The sequence below is a fragment of the Myiozetetes cayanensis genome, unplaced genomic scaffold (assembly GCF_022539395.1).
Source record: "Myiozetetes cayanensis isolate MyiCay16 unplaced genomic scaffold, myiCay2020 scf5-8, whole genome shotgun sequence".
Taxonomy (NCBI): Eukaryota; Metazoa; Chordata; class Aves; order Passeriformes; family Tyrannidae; genus Myiozetetes; species Myiozetetes cayanensis.
The window spans coordinates 88,797,546-88,818,671 of NW_026087742.1; the positions used below are offsets into that span (position 1 = coordinate 88,797,546).

Consider the following 21,126-nt stretch of genomic DNA (forward strand, 5'->3'; position numbering starts at 1 on the left):
ATCACTTTAGTTCCATTGTATAAAGGAGAATGCAATTCTTTATGATTAAATGGTTTAAAACATCCAGCTTAAAGTGCATTACCCAAGAACTTTTGTGTTGCCATTAATAGCCCACTCTTAATTTGAAATACAGAAGAAAAATAGTAATCAAAACCTGAATTTCCAAGCATTTTCAAATTTAAACCTGTCTCTCTTACATATAATAAAACATGATTTATATGCTAATTTAACAAACTCTTAAAATAAGATACTAAAAGCAGAAGTTATGAAGCATACCATTTACCTGAGTTGCCTTGAGGAGTCCTGTATCACACACTTGCCTGGACTCAGCCTTTAAAACTGAGTTAACTGGGATTTAACAGCAAAACACTGCCACAAGCTTATCAGACTGGCAGCCACAGCTCTCTGCAAGGATGCCCTCCTTCTGCATGCTCATCACTGCTGTCCCTAAGGATGGTAGTGGCCTCTTTCCCCACATAAGACTCAGCCAGCACTCCCAGCAAAGGGGGTGGGAGGAAAAGTCTTCTGTTTGCAGGACAAGGGACTCACTATATTCTTGGCATGGATTGTGCCCATCCCACTGCTCCTGTGGGATCAGCTCCCAACCTTGGGTTTTGAACCCGTAACTCCACAGTTCCAGGAAGAGACCTAAGCTTGTGCTCAGAGCTGAGAACTGTTCATGGTCATGGCACATTTCAGCCAGGATGGATATTTGCACACATTTAAATCTTTTCCTGATCCAGGAGTCATGTGCTAAGAATTTAGGAATCTATTCCAGGGAAATCAGTTTCGTAATTTGGAAGCCGCTTCCCAGCACAACTCAGACATTTTCTGTCGTTGAGCTATCAACACAGCCTGAGGATTCTGAGGGAAAAGCCCAGGGCAGTCTGAAAGATGCAGCTGGGGGGAAGCACACTAAGATCACGCTTGATCACAACTCTTCTTCTTTCAGAGCAGAGGGATGTTGCTCTCTGCAGTGAAGTTTTGCTCCCAGCAAGAGTTCTTCAGCCCAGCTCCCCTTCACTCTGGGCATGCATTATGATAAAAGGTGATTTAACAACACTCAGGCCTTGCTGGGGGCTTTAACCTTTTACTGGGGAATCTTGACATCCTTCACTACATTGTATTTTGAAAGAAATAAAACCACTTCTACCTATATGCTTTGATGATTTTAAAATGTGTTCTTAGGTTATCTGAATGGTTAGTTAATACTGTACAAGGCTTCGCATCCTGGGAAAAAAGTCTACATTTTTCACCAGCCATTAGCCTGGTAACAACTAGGCTCCCCACAGCTGTGAGACCATTTTACAAGCACACATCAAGGTGACAAGTCTGGCTCTTGCAGCAGGAGCTGCCTGTGTCCCTCTCCTCTTATAATCCCATTAAGGGTTCCCTGCATGTCAGCAGGGAACAAGTGTTATGGCTGCGGCCACCTCTGCCAGGTCTGGGTGAAGTGGCTCCAGTGGTCACATGGATGATCATACTGTCCTGTCTGCTAGAAACTGGAGAGAGAAAAAGCAGCAGGATTTTCATCCACACACAAAAAGGATGATGTTCTCCACTTGGTAGTTTGCTACAGAAACACAGGTAACATGGGTTGGCTTGGGAGATTTTGGCTGTGAGGTAACTCACATCTGGAGATTTTTGCAGCCTCTCTATTTCAGCTCTTTGTATTTTATTTTTGCTTTTTAATTACTTTCACAGAAGTTCATCGAGAATATTGGAGTACTGGATCTGGTTTTAGATTGTTTCAGATCCTTTTGATCTGGAGACATGTCCATCGCTCCAAAACAGTGATCCAAAAAAACCTCCAAATCCACTGCCCAGGGTCTGCCTTACACTCCTTGGTCCACTTACTTGTGGTGCACTGTACAGCTCTGCTCCTGCCTGCAAAGGCACCTCATTTGCCAGGTCTTAAAATGGGCTGTTAGGGTTAGACACCTACTGTTGATGGTTAGTCTCTGTCCTCACAAACCTCTCTCCTGTACAACAGCAAACCCTCTGTTTGCAGTTCTCCTCTCCTTGAGAAGCTCATTTTTGTTTTACCACCTTAGGTCTTCTATTAAGGGGTGGCACAAGCAAGCAGAAAACCTAATCTGTGTGATTTGAGCATGAGTTACAATGACCACAAATGTGATGGGGATGTTTCTATTTCAGAAATAGGAGCGAGGCATGTCTAATAGCCTATAAATAAACAACTTTGGGGCCCAGGCTGTCAGACATACATATGTGTCACAGAAGTGCCTGTTACAGCTCTTCAGCACTTTGAAACTGAAGTCATAGCTACAGCACATGACAGGGAACAGGAGTCTGAGAAGACCAGAGATTTATAGCAGGTCAAATACAGCATTTGTAAATTATGATTGAGCAATTTCGCCCCCACAGACAAATGAAAAAGGATGCGGGAGGCTACCTGCACCCCTGGTCTAACCTGTCAGGCTACATCTGTCTTGTTTTTGGCCAAAGATACTACCTCTTACCTCAGGTAGGTAAGACTTACCTAGTCTAGTAATCTGTCATACTCTCTAGCTGAGTCAGTTGCCCTGCCTTCTGCACCCAGAAGACAGCCTTGAGCACTCCCAGTGACAACATGCGTGAGGAATCAATCACTTTCCTCAACTATCAGATAAAGAAAAAGGGACAGGTTAAGTTGTCACTAAGAAAATGCAGTGAAGGTGTGAATGTGATTGTGTCACTTGTCAGCTCAGTCTCTCCTGGAGATAAGCAGTGTAGGTGCAAGGTAGCCTGAAGGTTAGATGGACTGCCAATGCTGATTTCTCAGGGGTGTGCTCTAGATGAAGCTGTACTCTATGTCACGGTCTCCCCTGCCAATGTGTACAAAGATGTCTGGATTAAGCAAGCACAGGTGTGCAGGCTCATGTAAACATCACACCTTCCCTTTGCAGGAAGACATACTACTGGGGCTTGCTGCCTCAAAGGCTTGTATATCTGATTTGTGCAAGCCTAGACGGAATCATAGGATCACAGAATCATCAAGGGTGGAAGAGATCTCCAAGTCATCGACTCCAACCACCAACCTAGCATCACTGTAATCACTCCTAAACTGTATTCCCAAGTGCCACACCTCCTATTTGGTGTATCTGGATTTCAAGAAGAGGAAAGCTTTGAGGAAGTTTTCCTGAAGTAATTAATTTGCCCTTTTCCAGTCTCCTAAAGACATTCTTCTGCTCCCTCACACATTCCTTTTCCTTCACAAAGCAGCGTTCATAAGTGGCAAATCTAACTGATCTTTACAGTGTGGTGTGTGTTTCCATGGATAATTCACCCCATGACTATGCCACTGTCGAGCAAAATCCACTGCATGTCTCCTCCTGCCCAAGCCCCCAGATGGTCACCTCTGCTACCACAACACAGAACACAGCTGGCTCAGCTGAGCTGATAGTGCGACAACTTAGACTACTGAGATAACTGAGCCACAACTTGAGCCACCTAAGGATACTCTTAAAAAAAATAATATTATAACCCAATCTGTTCCCCTGCTTTGTTCAGCATTTACTCTCCACAAGCAAATGTAGCAGCACAAGTAAAGTGGTAACGGGGCATTGCAAAGTACTGGTGAGGTGGGAAGGTCTGCAGAGAGTCACCAGAGAAATAAAACCTGTGATATTGTAGAAAGCTACCTGCACCATGGGAAGTTTCCATTGTCAGAAGGTTTCAGGCTAAGTCTCTGTGTTTGCAACCATCTACTCTCAAGAGATCAGAATTAAAAACAGTACGGCATGTAAACAGAGGTGGGCTGAGAGCATGGTGCATATCTATAGGTTTTTCCCCATGAAAGAACTCCTAGTCTAGAGCATGTCTAACACTGAACAGAGCCCACAAATCACAGTGTAGCATTATCTGTTGTGGGAAGGTTGACAAATGACTAAAATAAACAAGAGAGCTCAAGAGAAGCCTCCTGCTACATTTGGGGTGTAAGGTGGTCTTTATTTCAATTTTTCTCTTGAGAAGAGGGTACGCAATCTGTCTGCGAGACTCAGGTAACCAGAAGAGTTCAATCTCTTAATTAAGGGGAACAGAGTATCAGGACTAATCTGTGGATGGAGAGCAGTACTATTTTGAGCACAGTGTGGGAGAGTGTTTGTTCAGTTAACAGATAAATCAGTCAGTGGATGAGTTTTTAGATGAAGCTCTGATTTGTTTCCTCAGAGGAAAGTCAGGAGGTGTATATGGAAGGAGGAACACACACCCCAGAAAAGAATCTAGGAGTTTTTCCTCTTTCCCTCATAATTTTAACTGAGGCACTTAATGTGAGACATTTTTTAAAAAATGCTAACCACAGGGTTACTACAGAGGGATGGTTATTCTCTACTTAAAATGTGGAGCAGGCTGGCATTGAAATGTGTGATGACATTTTTGTCAGTCCTTTTTGCTTTGTTTTGCACAGCAACCAGCACAATTGAGCCATTGACCTGCCCAGATCTTCAGTGCTGAAGTAAGTAAAAGTATATGTTTGAAAATAAATGTTAGCTATTGCTTTTAAGAGGATTCTGGGTAGCACAGATTATTTCAGCACAGTCTCATGTACTATGGAAAAGCTCCTGAAATAAATTTTTTATGCTGAAGAATAATTATTATTAATGAACGTAAATTATCCCTTAAAAATGTTCATGTTAGCCAGTTAAAGAATTCTAATGCTCCTTATTTACACCATCAACATCTGATGCTTTCATACATCAGCAAATATAGAGGGCTGTCATTAAAGTGTGAAATGGCTTTGTGCCATTCAGGAGTTCTGGCACAGTAGATTGCTACCCCTTTTCATGTCCTGACAAGTTCAGTCTAGGCAAGTGTACCACTTCCAGAGTGTTCTTGCCATCACAGTCTCAGCTGGCTATCTCCGATTCTTGTGGTCGAGTCCTCTGAAGCCCTCCAAAGGGTCAAAAAGTCAAGACCTCTGGTTGCTTAACATGAAACAAAAGATGAATCCCAAAGTGCTTTCAATCCCATGCCAAAGGGCAGGAGCTTAAAGTGGTCCTTTTTCACTGCATTCATCCTCTGAGACAGGCTCTGCCATGCTATCCCCCCATATCTTACAGCGACTCCCTCAGCAAGACAGCAGGGGACTTTGGCCTCTGAAATGCCTTCCTGATTACTGCTGCTGAGCTCAGGGCTGCTCCTGCAGAGCCAAACTTGCTCCCCAGGATCCGAGTTTCTGAGAACACTCTCTGCTGCCTATCAGCCCCTCTTCAGAGATGATGAACTGTTGTTGATAGTCTTCTTCAAGTGAGCCAAACAAAGCAGGAGTTGCTGTGTGAGGCTTTAACATAGATTAAGACAGGCAATGGTTATCCACCACCATGTGTCAATCATTAGCTATTAATTAGGCTAAGTAAAAGATAAACATTGGCTTTAAGAACCCTTTCCAGTCATTAAGGGTTTGCCCATACTGTATATCCATACCCTAGCATTTGCTGAAAGCTAGTTAAGTAGCCCTTAAATTCTTTGGCTATATGTGTCACACAGTATTTGCTTTTAATTTTAGAGAATGTCATCTTGCTTTTGGCATGGCTGAAAGTTTACATCATGTACAGTTTCTAGCAACCTGCCTGCTGTCACTCTACACTGATGATGGCAACTAAAGCTGTACGGGAGTCTGAAGAGAATTTCCAGGAAAACCCTTGGTAGGATGATACAGTGCATTATCTGAGTTGGTGCTGGCTGATCCTCTTGACTCTGAAGCCAAATGCATATTTTGGCTGGCATGGGGCTTCCCCCAAAGCTGTAGTTCCTCACCCTTCTGCAGCATATGTGAGGGCTCCGTGGGCTGTGGGAACCCATTGGGAATAGTCTGGACACATGCACATGCCCACGTGAGCTCCTTCCAGCCCAGATGCCTGTTACTCTGATCCTCACATGTTGTCTCCAGTCCCCAAGCACAGGTATGGCAGCAGATACCAAGCCAGGACATGTGGGTGGCAGTGTCAGCACTGTGCAGACTCGCTTACCTGCCTGGGTCTCACTCAGTCCTCTGCTAATTTGCCTCTGCTCATCCATCCCAGGAGTTAGAGGGTGGCTGAGGCACTTTTACAGGTGAACCATTACCACATGATCCATCTGCTTGTGTGGATTGACTACGAGATGTATTCCTAGTCAGAACCTAGCAGAGGACCTGGCTTTGTGCTGCTGTGTCTGTGGGCTCTGTCTCCCTTCTGATACCATTGACCATTATTCTAATGTCTAAAAGTCAAGCATCTCTTTTTGGGCCATGCTGTTCTTTTTCATTGAGATACCAACATCAAAGGCAGACAGGGAGAAGAGGGACTTTGGCCCCAAAAGCAGGAACATCTCCTCTTGTCTGCCATTCAGAGAGCAGTCTCAGCTACTCTTAGTTAAGTTTAGTCTGTATTTTTTTATATAGACATTATTGGAAAATTGCAAAGACTGCAAAATTTACAGAAAGCATTCTATGGAAAGGAAATAGCTGCCAGTTCAAAATGATGGTTTGTATTCAAATAAGAGCTGCATTTTTCCAGGAGCCAATAGAGCATAATGCCATTGCCTTATACCTGAGTAAAACTGAACAAGGATGCAATAAGATATACCTTTAACTGTGTGTCATCCCAAAGCACATCCTACTGATGCTTCAAAGGAACGTTTCATCTGTGCCTTCCTTATTATCTACTCTCATGTCCTTCCCCTACTAATTACCAAATGTTTCTGGAAGACTGAAAAGAAAAATATTAAAGAATAATTTTATTCTTTATACACTCCACTCTTTTCTATTCCTTTGCAATCCCCACGCCTTATCTAAGCATGTGCAAACAGTCAGTTTTCAAATATATTTAGTCAAACCAATATTTAAGCAAAGAAAATGTTTTTGACATTGAATCTTACGGACATCTTCATTTCTATTATCATGGCAGAGTCAAGATACCAGATTTTGTAAGATTCTAGGTTTTGAAACATCTGTAACCTGAAGATCCTTGAGTCCTGAGTTTGAAACAAGCAGAGATAAACCCCTTTCCTCACAAAGGTGTTTAGCAAAAATTATATTCAGAGTTTTTTCTCAGACTGTGCCTCTCCCTTCAAAGACAAAGAGGGCTTTTCTGTTTTCATTCAAAAAATTCAAGCTGCAACCTGAAGTAACATTATATCTTTGTGGATCTCCTGTCTGAGATGAAACAGTGCTTGTTCAATTCTAGCAAAGGCTCAGCAATAGCCACAAACCATTTTGTGATGCAGTTTCTGCATTCAAAGTGAAGGAGTGAACTTTCAGCTTTGGGGCTTCATCACTGCTAAGGCTCATGCATCTTCTCTGCCCCTGTGTTCGTGGTGCCCTGGAATGCAATACAGCTGAAAGGATTTTGAAAATCAGAAGTAGCATTTGCTGATTTGCTTGATAAGTACATGAGGCTTTGATCTAATGTGTCTGTGCCTGTCTCAGTGTATGGCACCTAACTACCACTCGCCTTCCTAGCTTTGCCTTGACACTCCTCTCTCAAACAATTCCTTTTTAGAGTGTCTCCTTGCTTTGTGCCAGGCACTTTGCCATCCGCCTGAGCAGATGGAAATATGCATGCCTCTAACAAATGTGACCTTGTTAGGCTGCTCGTCCTTCATGTCTGAGCGAGAGATGCAAAACCTTACACCCACTACCTTCCAGGGGCGAAGAGACTCCAACAGCGCACGTCTGCCGTGCTGGGAGGTGTCTCCTGGTAACGCTGCCTTGATATGATCAACATTGCAGCTACCGCTTTTCAGCATCTCAGCGTTGCTACAAAGCATATGCTTGCCTGCACGCCAACACTCGCTCTCTCTTCACCTCCTGGAAAATGCACCTGAGGGCTAAACGTGGGGCGCCAGGAAGCAGCCATGGCACAGCAGTAGCTGTCCTTTTGGCAGTTGTTGAAAAGGGAACTTGAGAGAGAAGCACAAAAATAGAAAGGTAAGTTGAGAATGGAAAAAGAGGATAAATAGAGGTTTGTAAATAGTTTTGCTCTGTGACTTGATCCTAAGAGGAAGTTCTGAAAAATGACTGCAAATGCTGCAGTGTAAGTGGAGTTTGTCTCACTTTATGCAAGATACAAGAAAATTGTAAGTCTAAAGCCTGAGAGCATGACCAAAGAAGTGGAACGTGAATCTCCAGAGAGCAATTTATTTGATCTCCCTTAGGCACTTGTCCTCTGGAGCAGCCTATTCATTCCTAATAAAATAGGTTATGTTCTTCTCAGCCCTTGAGAACTCCTGGCAGTTGTCCACAGAAAGTTGTCTCAAGCTACTGGATATACCCTGTGGTCTCTGAGACACCTGCACAGGGCAGGAGGGACTACAGAAGGAGACCTGTGCTGTTGTGGCTGCCTGCAGGGCCCCAGGACACCACACAGCACAGGAACCACAGTGTGGGCAGCAGAATGAACTCCCTAACTTGCAGGTCCTTACATCAGGGCCGGTGAATTTCACACAAATACAGTACCCCCAATAATCACACTCAGCCCATTGCCTTAATAAGAATAAGAAGTGCTCCTGTTATAACTCCATGAACTTCAGGCAGCCAAGCTCCATCCCTGCTCATCTACCAAAATGAGCTATAGAATGTGAGGTCCGAGGACTGCCTCCAGCGTGAATCACAGTTGAGAGCAACATTTCAGTGCCTTGCAAGTTCCCTTCTCACTTTAAATGTCTTTCTAGTGTAGTAGTCTTGAAAAGTGGTGGGTGAATCCAGGGGAAGTGTCACAGAGACATGAGGCTGGGGAGTGTTGGCAGTGTGCAAGGAAGAGGATGCAATGACCTTCAGTTCATCCTAATCCTTCCCCCGCTTCTCCACACCTCTATATCACTTCCAAACCCTCTTCATCTGTTATTGGCATATCTTTCTGAGTTTTGAAACTGCTGTGGACAAGGTAAGGAAGAAAATACACACTTAGAATATACTCAGATACCACTAGAGATAAATAGGAATTTTTGTCTCTGTATTCATGTAAGATGCACCTGGCACTACAGTAATTTGAAATTAAATAAATCTAGGCCCATTCAGCACATTTAAGATTGCTGAAACTTGACAGTTGGCTACAGAATAACTTGGCTTTCATCTTTCATTCCTTGCCATTGGTGGCAGGATCCCACCGATGCAGTGGGATAAGGATTGAGCTACCAAAAAGGTTTTCTCCTTTCCAGACTGGACAATGTGATTGAATCATAGCAGCTCTTAAGAAGTATTAGCTCACTGAGCAGTTACTAGCAATAGACAAACAAGACTTAATAGACAGCCAGCTTAAAAATCAGAAACAAGTTAGTACTTGGGACAACTTTAAAGCAGCTACCGATACCCCATCTCTCTCCTTTGTTGGGGGTGGAGAGGTGGTGCCAACTAAATGTGTGTTCTCTCCTTTTAGGGTGTAAGTCTCTGCTGTTGGCAAATTGTTTTCATGTTTGGTAAACCTACCAACTTGTGACCTATTAGTTGCTGACAAGTGAAGAGGGTACTCTGCTATCCTTGGTACAATAATCAAAAAATAATAGGGCAGATTATTAAATCTGATCTGGCACTTCTGTGGTGTTCAGAAGTTGAAAAGAAGCTGGTAAACATCCATCTGCAAATGGTCAGCCAAAAATGCCTCTCTCAGTCATCCCAACCCACAGGGACAATAAAAATTAAGAAGAAGATCTGCTCCATGCCAAGGTAACCTTAACCCGGGTCACTGCATCAGTGTAAGTGAGGTCTCTTAACCCACAGGTACAGACTGTTGAGATAACACAGCTGGCTTTATCCTGGTAGCTCTTATTTTCTGGATCAACCTAGAGCAGGCTGTATGTCAACCAAGTCAATCTGACCACAGCCTTCTGCCAAGTAGCATTTCTTGAGGTAATCCACGGAGGTATAATGCTGTGCTGGTAGAAGGGAGAAGAGACATTTTCAGCAGCTTCTGAGTTACCATTCAGGAGTGGAAAAGAAAGAAAAAACTTGACTCTTTTTCCTTTGCTCTTGATCCACAAGAAATTTGTAAACTGCCACTTCTCCTTCCTTCCCACTTGGAAATACCTCTCCTGAAAGGGGCATGAGATTTCTGTCTCCCTTCTTAGCTGCTCTCCCTGTAGGTGAGTGAAGAAAGGCAGCCTCAGAGTAGGAGGTGTCTTCAGGCTTCACTGGAAAGAAACAGAAGAAAGAAACATCTTTTCTGGCAAAGAAAATGTTGGCAGCATTAGTCATTGCCAGTGCCAAGTGTTAAGAAAAAGACAAACAATGAGGCAGATTTCAGCAAACATGGGATTAAAAGCAGTGCCTCTGGCTTGAGTTAACGGCCTCCTGACACTTGAGCTTGTGGTGTTAAGGAAAGGTTGTATATGTGTGGGAAGGGAAGGATTAGATGTTCTCCTAACAGGCTTGTCTATCACAAGGCTTAGATATCTTTTTCAAAAGTGAAATGTGGGATTTTTACTCAGTCCTGTGTTTTCAGAATCTGGGGCTTGATGTAAAAGATCAAATCACTGAATGAAATGATAAATGGGCATCACCATCAAAGTGCAACACATTCTGGCCTTCTTAAAGACATCAGTATTTCTTATGAAAACATCATACAATAAGCCTCTACCACAACAAAGACCAGGGAAAACCATGCAGTAAATGTTTCAGTTTTAGATTTTGTGGCTGTTTAGACTCTTGTTTCGTTTGATCAGACATTGGGAACCACACCACAAACTATGGGATTAATATACTTGTTGTTTAGATTAATATCCTGGTTCTGGCTGGGACAGGGTTAATTTTTGCAGTAGGTGGGAGAGGGCATGACCAGGACCAGGAGATTATTCTATACCACCTCATGTCACTGCCAGTGGCAGAGGAAAGGGAGAAGGGTTTCCTTCTGGTCAAACAAGCATGGTGGATGGAGCAGTGGGATAATGCCGGTTCCGATCCAGAGGGAATGTTGGCAGTAACATGACAGAGGGAGTGGTTGGGTATTTTCTATTGTCGGGGGTTTCCACAGAGAACAATAATACTTCTTTTCTTGTACTCATCTGCCATTAGTATTGTTGCTGTTACTGTTTGTTTTCTTATCTCATTGCTGTTTCCAGTAAATGGTTCATAACTCATCATCTTTGCGTTTTGTGCCTTCAGTTCTCCTCTCCAGCCTGCTGCAGCATGGAGGGACAAAGGCAAGGGGAGAGTAAGTGTGCAGCAATGTGGTTTGGAGAGTCTCAGTGGAAGCACCAAACTGGGGACTACCACTCCTAAACCAAGACAATTAGTCCAAAATCTTCCTTCAAAATTGTTTTTGGTGAAAATCAATGTAACATTTATTTTCCCAAGTAAGTATTTGATTTCCTAGATGAATATCTGCTTTACTGAGAAAATAAATTCAATTAATTGGAACTTCAACCTTAGGATCTTATGAAAACTGTGATGCATTGGTTCTCCTCTGTCAGCTTGTTTCCTATCATGTCCCACTGTTTCCCCAGAGAACAAGACTCTTTAGCAGCAGAGTTGCAAGGTCACAGGCATCACCTGCTCAGCAAGCCTGCTGTGTGTGGAAAGGATATGGATATGAGAGAGCTAATAAACAGCTCTCAACAGTCACTGAAGAAACATTTCTAAAATACCTTTGTTCTTGGTAGTGATATTTTTTAAAAATAAAAACAATAACCTAGATGTGTCTGTTCTTTTTTTTTTTTTTTTTCTCAGAAAATAAAATCTTTCTTGCAAAGTGAGGGGGAAGCATTTGTTTTCTCTCAGCTGGTACAAACTATTTTTGCACCTTTGCCATTTGGCACTTGATGCAGTTATGTGTCTGTATTGCCATAGTGCCTGAGAGTCCTGACAGAGACCAGAAAAATCATACACATGACAACATTTCTTTTATGAAGTTGAAGTAACAGATTTTTAGCTGACAAACAGCAAATCCTTACATTTGTTTGACAAAATCCTTAGTACCTTTCAGACAAATTAAAATAGTATTGCCATTTCTTATGTGTAAGATAACAAATTAAACAAAACCACCAGTATATGAGCAACATGTACACCATATACAACTAGAAGCAGAGACTTTTTAACAATTATAATCAAGAGCAAGGTCCTACTGCTCTATACAAGTACAAAGTGGAAAAGTAGTTGTTGATGATTTTGTGTTAGGTTTGGCATTGTCAAATAATGCCTAAGCTCAAACCAAAACCTCTCCTTTGTTTAGGACATTTGATGTGGATTCTCTGATGTCTAATGAGGAGATCCCATCAACCCTACATTCTTCTAGGGTTTTGTTTCTTTAGTTAGTTGTTATTTTCATAACTTGTGTAGGAAAAGAAAAAAGTTCTATATGAGAGCACTGCCCTTTTAACAATGTATACGGAAATTATCAAGGGCTTCAGTGGTTGTTGGGTCATACCACATACATTATGACTGGACAGAAAGACATCTGAAGCAATGTACCCAACAAGCTACTAAGCCTCTTTAAGAGTTTTACAGAGTCCAGCAGCCTAAACCCCTTTCTTATCAGGCTCCTTTTCATCAAGTGAAATAGAAAAAGAACTTAGAAGGTAAGTTCCTATTTTTGCCTTCGTACTGACATTTCAAAACTATCCCCAGAATCAAGTCTAATGTTTTAAAGAAACTGCCATGCGGGAGGGGAGAAATAGTGCTGAGCAAGACTAGGAACAGCATCAGAAGGCTGTCTGCCAGGTTTTGCCTTGTCATCCTGAAATTCAGTTCTGAGGGGGTCATGAGATATTTTCATGGATATAAAAGTAGAAAATCTGTACAAACCCAAGTAAGGCTATGGACTTTGGTTTCAAGTCCTCTCCTGACTTCTCAGCTCCTGTTTTTCTTCCCTGCTTCTCCGTTTCTGCCTTGAATTTTCTCAGACCTCATCTGCTCAGTAATTTTCTGGTTTATGTCCACAGCCTTGTTAATCTTGTCTCTCAGATGCTACAGGCAAACCCAGCATGCTGATGTCCAGAGGAAAAAAAGGAGGATGGGTAGATCAGATTATACCTCTGTCATTCATACATGTGCTCATCTGGTAAACTGACTGGAGGTGTCTTCCTGCTGAGTACCCCAGAGAGTCTCAGCCATACCAGAGGAAAGGTTGTCATCTCTCTCACAGTGTTTGGGAGAAGATGATGAGGGAAACGAGGGGAGTCTTCAGGCAGAAGAGAAAATGAGATGGGAGATTTCCCTGTTTCTGGAATTAATGGCATTCACTGGCAAATGTTAAGGCAAGTCCAGACAGGAAGACAGAAGTTGTATCTCTTCTAAGGGTGTTGAGAGAGAGAGGGAGAGAGAGAAAAGAGAATGATAATTAATTTGATATGATTGTTTCTGATTTTTGAGTAAGGAAGGATCTGCACTTCCTGGAGCAGATGCAGGTGGGTTAGGTACCAGAATGGGCAGTGCTGGTCAAAAACTCATCAGCCATCAACTCTGAGATCTCTTCCCTGATCAGACTGTGGCCAGGGAGAAAGGCATGCCTACACTGAAATTCAGTTCTTTTCCATCACTACCAAGCCTGTTTGACTTCAGAAAAAGAAGACATTGATCCCTATTAATTGCCCTTTTAAATAACAGCATAAAGGTCTACTCTGGTTTTCATATCTTTTAAAAATAAGTTAAAGGGTCACATGGACTCTGATTTATGGTTAAACTTTGATCATTGTGCAGAGCCTTGCTGTATCATGGCAGAGATGTTGGCCTTTTCTCTTTAAATTCATAAGGGAGCATGTGTAGGGCTTTTTCCTTCATCTACAGAAGTAATTTAAGTTGGTACATTCGGAAAAAAATTCTATGTAAACATGGCTTTATTGAACTACTGGATCATATGATTTATTTTCTCCTGCTTTACTGAGTTTATTTCATGTTACAAAGCATGGTAACTGAGCCTTTTCCTTTCTTATAGCTCTACTGACTTATCTTTTGCTTCTTGCTTCTTCCACAAAGTTTGTGTAACAATCAGTCATCTAAACCACCTCAGATAATTATATGAGAATGCCCCAAGTCTTTTAATGAATAATTAGAAGTGTGATTAGGGCTTTCTGCTTTGCTATTTCTGATGCTCATTTTAGTATCCTCACTAATAAATTATATGGAATACACACTAAGGGCAACACACAATCCAGAAGTAAAGCAACAAGTGAAAAAAACACATTTAAGGTTTTCAAATGGTCTTAGGACTGAATTTTAGTCAGCAATGTCATTTAAGGAATGGTAGATGATAGCAGATGATAAGCTAAGTGGAGGTTATAAAAATTTCTGCCATACCATGGCTGCTCATTAGCCACTGTGAAATAAAAACAGTTTGATCCACCCACACCACTACCTCAGGTTATGCAACTGGGAAAAGTACCCAAGCTTCTGTATTACTGATGTAAATAGACAAAACTACAGCTGATTTGGAGAAGAGTGTTACAAGACTACTTATAATTAGGGTCTTTCCATCTTTGCTGTTATTTAGAAAACAGCTTTCTTTTGGGAGGAGGAAACTGCAATGACATATGACCAAAAGTCCAACCATCTCAGTAATCTGTCTCCAAATGTGGATGAAAAAAGATGTAGAAATTAGTACAAGAACAGGAATCCACCCTCACAATATCTTCCCAGTATCCAATTGATCCTAAAAAAGAAAGGTATAGTCTATCTAATCAATAAATAATAACAAAAAAAAAGATGCTGCATTTACATAAGTTTAGATGTGTTACACTGTAAAAGTATGAGCAAGAATGACAAACTAGCAGGAAATACCCTTGTGAGCTGCAATTTTGTGTACTTCTGACTACAAATGATGAGAAGAAAAAAAAAGAAAAAGTCTGTTTGAAGAAACCTGATCGGGATTAGACATTTATAACATTTCTCCTATCTCCCTCATCATATAGCTCATTTTAACAACCAGAAAGCCATACCCAAGAACCTGCTGGACAGTCGACAGTGAGCATCATCTCCCTGTGCCTGCAGAGAGGCCAATTGTAAGTGAGAAAGTACATGTCCAGGAAAAAGTCTTTATTATTATTAGTGTAACCACTGTCCTGTGGCCTTTATTTGGAAGTTTGTTGCTGAGCCTTTCAACACTTATAAGCATCCAGATGTCCCTCATCTCAACTGAGAGAGCTTTCTGAGTAGTTTTCCCTGCCTGTGCTTCTGTGGTTCATAACTCTGACAGAAACCATATTTTTGTGGGATAGAAAGTGACTTTGTGTAGTCAGCAGGGCAACATTTTGTGGATCATTAGGCAGCCCAGTGCAGAAGGATTGTTTGGTGGAACACAGGGAAAATGGAGGATACAGTGATGGACATTTTTATTCTATCATATCCTAAATCTTGAATGCTTGAATAATTTATGCTTATGCACAGATTCTTTAGCGAGAGGACAAAACAAAATCTGATAATATTTTTTTTAAGCAAGTCTCAACAAAATCATAGCTCTTGCTTGCCAAATAACGAGGTTGCTCTTTTTCCTTCTCTTTTTTGAAGGCATTGTATGAATTTTTGTACTCTTGGGTTGTTGCCCTGGAGAATGGCCTATAATTTGAGTGACTGAACATACTGTCTTTGTTATGACTTTGAACAGGGTTGGTTCTAAATAAATTATGAATAACATGAAAAAACACACAGCAAACAAATGCAGAAGCATCCATGTGACCAGACCAAACAAGACTAGCCTTTTGTATCCAAGTAAATCTTGTGGTGGGAAGTGGATCTGCTCACATTGAAAAGGACAATTAGAAATCCTGGTAATGACTGTAAACTTTGCATGCTTATCACGATGATTGATTGTGGATTTTCTTACACTTTTCATGGTAGGCTTTCTCAGGCAGCAGAGAAACCTCTGCCTCAGTAAGAAGGTCAGACAAGTTCAGACAAGGAAAACGTGAGGCCTTCAGCATGAGAGCAGGGAGTCCATGAAGGGTGTTAGGGCATTCAGGCCACCACAGGCATATTTCCCTCCTGGGGGGGGGGTGAGATGAAGGTGATGACAAGTGGCGAAGGACAAGCTTCTCTGGAAAAGTATCAGCAGCAGATTATCTGGCAGTTGTGTAGGCACAGGACTGCTCATGTATTGAGATAGATTGGCTTTTCCTGGTTGGCACATCCAGACAATTTGTGGTTTGCTATCATTTCAGGTCTGTCAGTCAGACTGCCTTGGTCCAACCACCCCTCACTGGCCATCTGGAGAGGGTCTACACAAAGAGGTTCTTCTCTTGGCCATTGCAGAGCATGCTTCTTTCCAACACTGCATGTGCACCCAAAAATAAGATATGCCAGCTGTGCAGGTCCTCCAGCAAGGGACACAAAAAAAGAGGCAGATTTTATATATGTTGTGGCCACCTCAAGGGGGAGTTTCTCAACTTCCCCACTCCAGTTTTTGTACAAAGCCTGGCAGCTGCACAGAGAGCAGCTCTAGTGGTCCCTGGGCTGTAGATGCTTCTGTAACCCATGGCTGGTATGAGCAAATATTCAGGGGCTTGAAAAAAACCCTAAATCTGGTTTCGTAAGAAATATTTCTTCATTAATTCAGTCAAGGCCTACAGACTTCAAGTTAATCAGAGCTTTATCCCTGTTTTTTCTTTAGGACTGATCCAATTAGGGTTTGGACACTTTTCTGGCTTAAACAAACCCTATGCTGTGAAGCCTAACATGTAGGCAATGTGCTGATATGTGACAATGAAGGGCTATGCTAAAAATATAAATACACTGAAGGGAATAATAATAAAAAAGGAGAAATACAGGGCAAAATGGTCATTTAAATGTTAAAAAAGTAACATTTTGATGATTTGGTGATGATTTGATGATGATTTGATTCACATAAAGTAGGTAAGGAAAATACTTCAAATGTAATTTTTATCTTTGCTGTATCCCTTTGAAAACTGTAAAGTGTTTACAGCTGGCTGAAGATCCTCTGGAAGACATCTACTTTTTAACAGCATTATCTTCTCAGTCTGTTCCTATGACTTCTATGTACTGCTGTTGTGACAACAGATCAGTTGCAGCTATTCCAGTTTCCAACTGAATTTGGATTAATGGGTCATTTTAAGGTCTTCTCTAAATCAACAGCGTGGTCCACATAAACTATAGGTGAGTCAGAGTATTCTGAAGTGGTTTCCAAAGCCCATATATTGCTATAGACATTTTTTAGCCTCATTGTGCCTTTGTCCTTTTACCAATGGAAAACAGAGAAAAAACTTGTCCAGGTTACTGTACAAACTTTCTGTGTTTAGCTGTATGGAGTTAATATTTCATTCGAGTCCTTCATGGTGTATAAACTTGAAGCTCAGTGAAGTAAATGGGGCAGCTGGAATTCACAAACATAGCTGCAAATCCTATTAGCAGTTAAACACAGCAGGTCTGAGATGCACCCTAGTGTGCATGAGATCTGCTATGCAAATACAGAACAGTCACTTTGGGTTGAGTGACATTTGCAGCTTAGAGGTAAAAATACTCTTAGAAGTCAGTCTATTTAAGCAAGTCTACCTTTTCCAGAAAGAGCCTACTGAGTCACTTGAAACATAACATTTGATAGAAGAGAGTGAAAACCAGCCAGGAACGACTCAAAACTGCCAAGATGTCCTGGTCAAGTGCAAAGTTGGGTTGTGACAACAGACGGGCCTGTTACATGGCAACTGAAGAAAAGCAGGAGGGTGTTTAGCTTCCAGCAGAACTAAAGTAAACAGGTAAGAGCAGGAGGCTGGATGGGGATGTGCTTCTGTTACACACTGGAAAGTGCTATCCAGGATATCTAAACACATTCCTGGTGCATGCTCTTCCAGCCAACACCTGTCTCTCACATCTGTGCCCTGGTCTAATTCAGTCATATAAGCAACCTTATTTATTTTAGTTTCTATAACACAGCCATCCTGCAGGAAGAAATCAAGTCCATTTCTTCAATTAGCCATCAATACCAGAGGCTCAGCAGGAGACACTGCAGTGACAAGGACTGCTTGGCTGCAACCTGTGCAGTCTTTGTAGGACTAGGTCTTCTATTCCATCCTGGTGTGGGGAGGTAATTTCTTAATGATACACAGACTTCAAAATCTGATGACCACTCCCATCTGTTTCACAACACAGGCCATAGTGCTGTATCCTTTTGGGGAAAACAAAGAGGAAAAAGGAGAGGAGAGGAAAGTGGACGAGAGGGGAGAGGGAATATTTGCCCTTACTCAGAAACAATTAATAATGGTAAATGCAGCATTTTCTTTTATAGCTTATTCCAGCAACTAACAGCTGAAAACGTCTGTTACTGTTTCTGGTTTGAATGCACTTGGATTTAACTTCCAAATATTAAGCCTTTTTTCCCCTCCATCTAACAGGAAATGACAGACAGAAACTCAATCTCCCTTCACTGTGTTTTTGAAGAATTAGCAGATTCTTCCTGTCTCTGAGTACACATCAGTTTTTCCAACCTTTAATTCATTTTGGAGGCTCTTTGCTGCAGACTCTTTAGCCTTTCAAGTCCCTTTTAAAAATGGGAACATCAGAATTATGTGCTAGTATCTATGTTGACAACAGTGCTAAATTTACCTCACTGCTCCTCTGATTGTATACCCAGGATCTCAGCTGCCCTGGGTGACTGTGCTGGTCCTTGTATGCTGTCACCTCTCAAGTTGCAGTTGGGAGCTGATATTTCTGAGGATACAGCTCCCCAGTCTGTGAGGATGGCCTGGATCTTTTCCAGCTGTAGTTCTTCCAGGTCCGACACCCACTTGGCAGTAGCATCAAAAGCATGTTTTGCCTGTGACTCCACACCTGATGAAGGGTACACACTGAACTGCTCATGGATACCCTGGGCTGGAGGTAGATGTTGAAACCCAGATTCCCTGAGTGATCAAGGTCATTCAGTATCACCATCCCTTCCTCACCCCTGTGTCTTGCTCCATCATCTACACGTATTAATAGAGATAATCTTATGTAAGCTTCTCAATTTGAAGAGATGAAGAGTTAAATTCTGATGCAAATGCCAGTGGAACGTGACTAGAAATGAGCATTTATGAATACCGTGGATTAACAATTTTTAGTGTCTGTCATACAAAAAGTTTAGGGCATTTAGTGCATTATATTGATAGCACTAGCCCATAAGTCAGGCAGGATTTTCTAAAGAGAATCTCCTTTATCACACAAACTTGTAATTTCATCAAAAGAGGAAATGAGACTTTCTTTTTGAACAGATTGATCTTCCAAAAGGCCATGTTGATCAGCATTAATTCAATTCTATGCCTTTTCTTCTTCTTTAATTTTCAAGGCCTTTTATTATTTTGTATTTGCTAATAACAAATATCAGTCTCAAGAGCCAGAGCTAGTCTGCTGCTAAGAATCAGCATGTTCCCACATTTCTGGGATTTGCATGGGGCTTCAAAACTTCTACAAAAATAGTGTCAGAATAGGCCATCTTGCCTTTTTTTTGCTACCACTAGTAAAAATTCTCACTAAATTATCATCTCAAATAGTTTGCCATCTCCCTCTAGCAATCAGCTGATATCACAGCAAGTATTTTGCTCCTGGTAGAATTAAAATTCCTCTAACAGTGTGTGTAGAAGACAGGCTGTACCACTTCTGATCAGGGAGGGAGCTAACACAGCACTAGAAACACACAAAAGCAGATGCTGAGAAAGCTGATAAGGACAAGTAAATAGCCCTAGATGTTGTTCCAGCAGACAGCCAGTGTACTCATATTTTGTCTTGTTTTCCTACACAGTATATTTTCTATTATGTATTGTCTTTACGTTCCCTACATTCACTACTCTATATATACACATGCATACACAGTCTCACACTTCTATGCTCCCACCTTCACTGTTAGCAAGTAACACTTTGACCAAAACTCCCTCTATTGCAGATGGGACATATTTTAGCCAGGTCTAAGAAAATATTTGGATATGCCACTTCTGTACCTGTTGATGCATCTTCCATGTACTGACCTAGCAAGATAATGCAAATCCCAGTTTATAAAACAAATTATTAGATGTCTTCCATTGCTGGCTTGTTCAGGGAACACATTTACAAAATCCCCCTTTTTTCTTTCCCACTGAATGGGTGTGAGTCCTTAGAACAATTTTGCAACAGCGTTGCTGGATATATTGGTAAAGTACATCCAATAATGATTTGACTGTGCAGAGGTCTCTAAAAGGAACCAGATGACTAGTAGATTATAAAAATTCTACTCACTTTATCCACTGCAATAAACTACATAAAAGCATTTTAATTTTTTAAAAAATTATTTTAATTATTATATACTTGTAGGCCAAACAGGCATAACACAGAGAGCAAGCAAGAGGTAGTCTAAGATGGGGTGGCTATTTGGTGAGCACGCTGTACGAGAGCATGTATGATTAACAACTCCTGAACATGATTAGCACTTCTCAAATTATGACTGATGTGAGATACTGTGCAACAGTCTTTCCACAAGTGCAGATTCATTGATTGCTAAAATGGAAAAGCAACTACAATTGATCATCAGTGACCCAGCATCTTGGAAACTTCCAGAGACTCTTCCAACTATGTCCCAGTAAATCTCTAATTATCTCTGACATGAGTGGCTTTTACTATATCTCCGTTTTTTCCAAAGCTGACATTCAGTTCTGAGATGTTCTGCAACAGGTGGCCTTTAGCTGGACAGTTACCAAGTGACACTGGGGACTGCAATATTATTGCCTGTACATAAAATACAAAGGATGTGACAGCATCAGGAGACACCATAAAGCAGGAGGGGAAAGCATCCAGATAAACTGAGGCCAGTTGTCTTTGTTTGTTTGTTTGTTTGCCTTTTTAAAGATGATCGTTCCTGACCTTTGCTCTTTAAAAAAACCTTGGGTTTTCTTGCTCATTCACTCACCTCAGCCTTTCTCCATGGGTATTTAGAGGGCAAACACTGTGTTCTTTTCTGCTCTCCCCAAAATACTCTAGGTGCTACAAGAAAAACATTTGATATAGAGTGTCAGAGAAGGGTGGGAACTGATACCTGGTGTCTGAGCTTCCAACATTTTACTGGGGAAAAAGAAGGAAAGGGGGTGAGGGACAGGGTAATAAAGTCAGGTGCGAGCCCCGCTCCTTTAGGCTTGAAAGTCTATTGCTTGCAAACCAAAAAATTAGCTTCAGTGACCACAATGTAATAATATAAAGGAGATTTTGTAACTGTGTATTTATCACAGAATCACAGAATATGCTGAGGTGGAAGGGACCCACAAGAATCATTG

At 41.6% G+C, this 21,126-nt stretch overlaps 1 protein-coding gene across 4 annotated transcripts in view; it reads right to left on the reverse strand.

Annotated features, from left to right (window-relative positions):
* The window catches only part of FHL2 (four and a half LIM domains 2), a 62,745-nt gene extending 62,319 nt beyond the window's left edge, over window positions 1–426 (reverse strand). For 3 of the 4 annotated variants that reach the window (XM_050333847.1, XM_050333848.1, XM_050333845.1), the window contains exon 1: window positions 284–426. The gene's annotated coding sequence lies outside the window, so the exon portion shown is untranslated. The remainder of the gene's footprint in view (window positions 1–283) is intronic. The other variant, XM_050333849.1, reaches the window with a different exon arrangement.
* Window positions 427–21,126: the final 20,700 nt, after the last annotated feature.